This window comes from Eptesicus fuscus, chromosome 7, assembly GCF_027574615.1.
Source record: "Eptesicus fuscus isolate TK198812 chromosome 7, DD_ASM_mEF_20220401, whole genome shotgun sequence".
In the NCBI taxonomy this organism is placed as follows: domain Eukaryota; kingdom Metazoa; phylum Chordata; class Mammalia; order Chiroptera; family Vespertilionidae; genus Eptesicus; species Eptesicus fuscus.
Window position 1 is genome coordinate 70,017,910 of NC_072479.1, and position 7,285 is coordinate 70,025,194.

General features: G+C 42.0%; 1 long non-coding RNA gene across 1 annotated transcript; it reads left to right on the forward strand.

Annotated features, from left to right (window-relative positions):
• The first annotated feature begins 3,307 nt into the window (after positions 1 to 3,307).
• LOC129149814 (uncharacterized) lies at positions 3,308 to 6,268 on the forward strand. Its single transcript, XR_008556628.1, has 3 exons — positions 3,308 to 3,353; positions 5,297 to 5,502; positions 5,674 to 6,268. It is a non-coding gene; the product is annotated as an uncharacterized LOC129149814 (long non-coding RNA).
• The last annotated feature ends 1,017 nt before the right edge of the window (positions 6,269 to 7,285 follow it).

Here is a 7,285-nt window from a genome sequence, read left to right on the forward strand (position 1 = left end):
AAATGCCTAACCTGGATGGCATGGCACCAGGGACCTCCCTCTAGCTAAGCTGTTACATCCTTGGTTTATGGCCCTTGTAAGTTGGGAGTATTTAGGTAAATAGGTCTTGCAAGATCAGATAATTAAGGAAGGGGCAGTGACATGATTATAGGCTACCAAGAATATGCGTGCATTAGGGATACTGAGTAACTAGGTACAGGCTATTAGCCCCCCTACATTCTTTCACATGGTCATTTCATAATTCAGGCAATAACAAGACCCCCAGCCTTATGCAATTCAATATTTTTGTCATTTGTCATGCATTAAGAAAAAGCGTACTGTACTTTTTGGTTGTGAAACATTGAGTAGCAAGAAGAAAGCTATCTGGATAAGAAAAAATAGAATATTGTCACTGTTGAAAATGTCCAAGGCAAACTAAGTGTCTTCGAAGAGCTTATAAGAGCTTAATCTGGGGCAGTTTGAGGACAAGGTCATGAGTCCTGAAAAACATCCACCGGGTTGCAGTGTGGGCCCAGGAATGGACATCCAGCAGAAATGGTCAGGAAGCGTGAAATGTTCTGTATGTTCCATTTCTAGCTAACTGTGGCCTACATCTAGGTCTCAGCAGTTGATCAAAGCAGAGCCCTTCAGTGAGATAAAATGCAGATTCTCAGGTGACCCAGGCAGCCAGGGGGAAGGAGCAAGCAATAGAAACAAGCCAGGTGCCAACAGGATTCTGACCTCAGGTTAAACATGGGGTGACTTTCTCAACGTATCGGTCTCTTGAGTTATAAGACTTTCAGTCTGAATCATCTAGTTTCCATCCTGTGATTTTTCTCTCTCTGTCATCTCGGGCATTCCTTTTGCCTACTTTTCATTTGCTCTATTTCATACCTTCTTCTCTCGTAGTTTTCTCATTTTGGGGGCATATATCCTCCAGTCGTGTCTTCAGGAAGGAGACATGGAAAGTATTTTTTCACTCTTTGTTAAGTCTTTATACGCAACTGAGCCACCAGGCCAGGGCTTATTGTTACTTCTTCATTTTTCACGACCCATAGCCCAAGCGTGTGTGTCTTGTCAACTCTTCAGAAACTTATTATCTCTTTGTCTACAATGTATAAAAGCTTCCTGCTTTTCATTCTCTTGTGAAAGCTCCCAGGCACATGTAAATGTCCTATACAATTTATATGTTTTTCTCCTGTTAATCTGTCCTTGTCAGCGTAAATTTCAGACCCAATCAGGGACCCTAAGAGGGTGGAAGAGAACATTTTCTTCCCTGACACCACGTTGCTATTGAGAAGTCCAAAACAATTCCAATTCCAATTCTTCCTTTTTGTGCCCCGTTCCCTCTCATCTCCTTTTCTGGAAGCCTGAGAATCTCCTCTTTTGTCCCAAATATTTTATTTATTTGTTTGTTTGATTTTGAGAGGATGTTGATTAAAGCTGAGGACAGTGAAATAAGGAAGGGCTTAGGATGGAAGAAGCAACAGGAGAGCCCAGGCTGGGCTGCTTTGGCTCACTGGGAAGTCAGAGAAAAGGGGGCCTTGGAGACAGGTTCAGGGGGTTAGCCCAGGATGAGCTGCCACTGCCCATTGCTCCCCTGATTGCAAGTCTCCTGGGGATCCTTAGAGGTTAGGAGATGCCTGCCTGTGGGGGAAGAGGAGGTGGAAGGGAAAGGGGCAGCATGCTCCTGGGAGGGAGAGGGCACTGTCCTAAAGGTTTTAAGTTTCACAATCCTATGTTTTGGTTAGAACAATTTTAATCTGTTATTGAGAGGGTTAGCTTGACCCACCAGCACACAGGCAGGGGTCCAGTGGAAAACAAAGGCAGGAGGAACATAGCAGGGGCAGACACGGCACTCTGAGCAGCCTAAGCACAGAAACCAACCAGGCAGAAAGAATAGAATGTTTTTGGACACAGAGCAGGAGGCATGGGAAACCAAGGTGTACGAACAACAAGGTGTAAGAACACATAGAAACAGGGAAAGTTCAGGTCCATTGCTGGGCAAGAACAATGAGAGAATCAATCAGGTGGCGACTCAGGTAGCTATAGAGCAGGCTTGTAGCAAAATATACCCCTGGATCACCAGGCTTCATGGGCAGCCCAGTATTGGGCCCCGTAATACATTCCCCACACTTTGTCTCTGGAGCTCATTCTTTGGTGTCTCGAGACAGGACCCCGGGAGAAAACCTTGGCTCACCATTATCATTATGATAGGCTCTTCCAATTTGGAAAGTTGTGTCTTTCAGTTCTGAGAATTTTTCTTGAATTATTTCACTGTTGATTCTTCCCCTGTTTTTCCTTCCTGAAAATTCCATTATTTGGCTGCTGAACTTTTTAGACTGGTTTAATTTTCTTATTTTTTTCCTCCTATTTCTTATCTCCTTGTGTTTTTGCTGTTCTTTATTGTGTAATTTCCTCAATTTTATTTCAATTCTTAAGTTTTCATTTCTTATCGTATTTTTAACTTTGAAAAGCCCTTATTTACTCTATGAATGCTCCTCTTTTAATTAATTTATTATTTTTTAATTGATTTTAGAGAGAGAGAGGAAAGGAGAGAGAGAAAAACACATTCGTTGGTTGCATGACATTTATAAGTTCATTGGTTGATTCTTTTATGTGCCCTGATTGGGGATCAAGCCCACAGTCTCAGCGTATGGGGATGACGCTCTAGCAGGGGTCCTCAAACTTTTTAAACAGGGGGCCAGTTCACTGTCCCTCAGACCGTTGGAGGGCCGGACTATAGTTTAAAAAAAAAACAAACTATGAACAAATTCCTACGCACACTGCACATATCTTATTTTGAAGTTAAAAAACAAAACGGCAAAAACACCCGCATGTGGCCCGCGGGCCGTAGTTTGAGGACACCTGCTCTAAAGCAATTGGCCTACCCAGACAGGGCCAATGTTCCTCTTTTTAAAAAGAACATCCTGTTCTTGTTTTAAGGATGCAATTTCTTTTCTCACCTCTCTCAGGACTGAGCAATGGAAAGCTACAGAAACCACAACTTGAAAAACTGAAAAACTGCCCTGAAACCACAGTTTGCAAAACAGGCCAACAGTGTCAGCAACAGCTCAGCGTGCACCCCTGTGCTCGGTAAAGATAAAACCAGACTTTTTCACAAACAGCCTGGCCTGGCCTATCAAAGCTGGCAGACACTCAACTCAATTGCGAAACCTCACCAGTTCTTTCCTGTTTGAGCCCCACCCTTCCTTCCTGCCCCTCCTCCACCCTTGCCAACTGTTCCTCTCAAACCATCTTTTCACTGACTCCTCCCCAACCAAACTTTATAAAACTCAAGTTCCAAAGCTTCTCGGTCAGTCCGTTTGAAAGACTTCAGTTGCCCGGCGTCTCCCTTGCTCAGCACATTTCTAGTAGGATAAGTTTGGTGTTTGTTGTTGTAATCATAACAGATTTCTTCGGTGATCTCCTCTCTCAAAGCAACTGAACCCGTTACATAAAGTTTTCTTTCATCTACATTTGCTGCTTTCTCCAAGGTGTTTTTTCTGCTGGTTTGGTCTTTGTCTTGCATGATAGAGACTTTCTCTGGTGTTCTCGTAATCTTTGGTTTTCTGCTCATGATTAAATTCCATTATTTGGCTGCTGGACTTTATAGACTGGTTTTATTTTCTTATCTTTTTTCTCTTATTTCATATCTTCTTGTCTTTTTGCTGTTCCCTTTTTTCCCTTTTTTTTTTTTTTTGGCGTAATTTACTCAACTTTATCTTTCAATTCTTTATTTTTTTTCTTTTAAATTGATTTCAGAGAGAAGGGAGAGATAGAAACATCAATGATGAGAGAGAACCATCGATTGGCTTCCTTCTGCCTGCCCCCCACCCGAGACTGAGCCCTCAACCCGGGCATGTGCCCCCAACTGAAATCGAACCCAGGACCCTTCAGTCTGAAGGCCGACGCTCTACCCACGGAGCCACACCAGCTAGGGCTCAATTCTTTATTAAAGAAAAAGTTCTGAGTTCATGGAGAGCTCTTCCGTATTTTGAGCTGACTGTAGGGCCACTTCTTTGTTGGGTAATGCCAAACGTCAATTTCTCTACTTCCTCTCTCTTGGGTTGCACAGGTTTCTCCAGAGAGAGGTTTGCCAATCTCCTGCCTAGGGGGGTAAAGACCTGGCTGCCATGGTTTGAGGACCAAGTATTTGATGAGAGCGGTAGAGCAGGAGTTGGAGCTTTAGCACGCAGGACGTGTGTGATTATGTAAACTCCAGTTTTGCAGGGTACCAATGTCCTCACACTGAGCCTGCTGTGCCCAGTCTAGAGACTTTCATATTCATCCTCTTCAGGGACTCCAACTTCTATTGGAGTCAAGGAGAAACAGTCATCCAGGACCATGGAGATAGGGAGAGGAGAGGGGGAAGGATTTGAGTCTGTGAGTCTATGGGTGATGATGCAGTATAATAGTGTCTGTTTTCAATTTTCTACACTGTTGCCATAGAATTCAGCTTTCTCCGTGCTTCTAAGTTAGTTTGCTTTCCAGCTCCCAAAGGTGTATTGTTGTGCTCCCCATCTTTTTGCCTTCATGTCTTTTTTTTTTTTTTAAATATATTTTAATAGATTTCAGAGAGGAAGGGAGAGGGAGGGAGAGATAGAAACATCAATGATGAGAAAGAACCATTGATCGGCTGCCTCCTGCATGCCACACTGGGAGTCTGCAACCCCAGCACATGTCCTGACCAAGAATTGAAACGTGACCTTCTGGTTCATAGGTCGACATTCAATCGCTGAGTAACATCAGCTGGGCTCTTTTTTGTTTAATATCACTACTGTGGTTTTAGGGATGGAAATAAATTCAGTTGGTGTGTTCTATCCACCATCTTAACCCAGAAGGCCAGTGGTGCTTTTGCACTAGCCATGGGTCCCACCCCCATTGGCATTCTACCAAAAACACGTCTGCAGAGTTAATAGTCTTTTGGTAAAGGCTCATTCACTAACAGCCAAAATGTTTTTGGAACATTTAAGCAGGTCATAAGACTAAACAATGAACGCTTTTAACTACCTAGCACTCATGTCTCTTTCAATGAATGGTTTAGGACAGTGGTCGGCAAACTCATTAGTCAACAGAGCCAAATATCAACAGTACAATGATTGAAATTTCTTTTGAGAGCCGAAAACCGACTTCTGTGCATGGGCCATGAAGTTTCAATCGCACTGTACGTGCGCGCTCGCACGTGGTATTTTGTGGAAGAGCCACACTCAAGAGGCCAAAGAGCCGCACGTGGCTCGCAAGCTATAGTTTGCCGACCACTGGTTTAGGAAATAGATTGCAGCAGCTTCCTCTTTCTCCTCTTTTGCATTTTCAGAATCACAAGTCAAAAGTGTTGGAGTTTAAAGAATGCACTGGGTTTGCAGAGGGAAGAAGAGAGGAAAAGAGAGAGGGACAAGAGTGAGAAGAATAACATTTTGCCTGAAGAGGGTATCGAGAGGAAAGACTTTCCCTCCATCCTTCTAGGTTCAATAGCTGGGCCTATGACATAAACTGACAACCGGCAGATGAACAAGAGAAAAGGTATACATATTTATCAATTTCTAATATTAGGAGCATGGGGGCATCACAGGAAGAAAAGGGAGTATTCCCAAAAGCAGTGAAATTTGAGAATTTACGTATCATCTCAATGGGAGGGAGGATTCGGCCTCTCCGGTGAGAGTAAATGATTTTTTGTTTGTTTGTTTGTTTTAGAGTTTAAAGTGGAAGAGTTTATCATTGAAGCAGAGAAAAGACTACTCCAAAGATGGAGCAGCCGAGAGTAAATGATTCTGAAAAAAGATGAATGAGCCCTTAGAAAAATAGATGGAGATATGATGGTTTGCAACAAGGTGTACCAAGATGCGGTGTGTTCTGGACTTCCAGTCTCCTCCCCATTTGCGTGTTTGAAACAAGATTGCGGCTACATCCACATTCCAGCCAGCAGGAAACAGTAAAGTGGGCACACATGGTCTATTAAGGGAAGGACACTGCACTTATTGATTTCATAGAGGAAGGGAGAGGGAAGAGAGAGATAGAAACATCAATGATGAGAGATAATCATTGGTCGGCTGCCTCCTGCAGACCCCCTGCTGGGGATCGAGCCTGCAACCGGGGCGTGTGCCCTTGACCAGAATTGAACCTGGGACCCTTCAGTCCACAGGCCAACGCTCTATCCACTGAGCCAAACCAGTTAGGGCACCATGGGAAATATTTTAAATGTATGATTGAAGCACTTCACTGTGATAGAACTATTTAAGCTTTTCATTATTTCTCGAGTAAGTTTTGGTAGGTTATATTTTTTTCTTAAAAATTTGGCAGTTTGATTTAAATTTTAAATTCATTAGCATAAAGTAATTTGTATAATTACTATTTAATTATAATTTAAATATTTGCCAAATCTGCTATTATATTCCCCCCATTTTTTATTCTACTGTTAATTATTTGTGCCTTTCCTCTTTTTTTCATCATTCTCACCAGAAGTTTATCAGTCTTTTCAAATAAACATCTTTTAGTTTTGTACACACTCTTTATTATGTCTTTGCTTTCTAGTTTATTATTTTCTGCTCTTATCTCATTTTCTTTCCTCTACTTTTTTCAGTTATTCTCTTTTTTAACTTTGTGAACTTATAAATTTCCAGCTTTTCTTATTTCCTAATATAAATGTTTAAAACTAAAAAAATTTTTTTTTCTACATGCTGCTTTAGATGCATTCTAGAAGTTTTGATATTTGGTATTTTCATTACCACTCAGTTTAAGATTTCTTTTTTTTTTTTTTTAATGTATTTTATTGATTTTTTTACAGAAAGGAAGGGAGAGGGATAGAGAGATAGAAAAACATCAATGAGAGAGAAACATCAATCAGCTGCCTCCTGCACACTCCCCACTGGGTATGTGCCCGCAACCAATGTACATGCCCTTGACCAGAATCGAACCCGGGACCCTTGAGTCTGCAGGCCGACGCTCTATCCACTGAGCCAAACCAGTTAGGGCAGTTTAAGATTTCTTAATGTTTATCATAATTTCTGGGTGGTCTCACAGGTTAGTTAATGATGCACTTTTATATTACAAATAAATTTTAAGTTACCTTTTTTGGTTGTTGTTGTTTGTTTGTTTTGTTAATCCTCACCTGAGGATATTTTTTCCATTGATTTTTAGAGAAAGTGGAAGGGAGGGGGAGGGAGAGAGAAAAACAGAGAGAAGAGAAACACTGATGTGCTTGGCTGGTGTGGCTCAGTGGTTGAGTGTCCACCTATGAAGCAGGAGGTCACAGTTTCATTCCTGGTCAGATTGATACCCATATGTGGGCTTGATCCCCGTAGGGGGC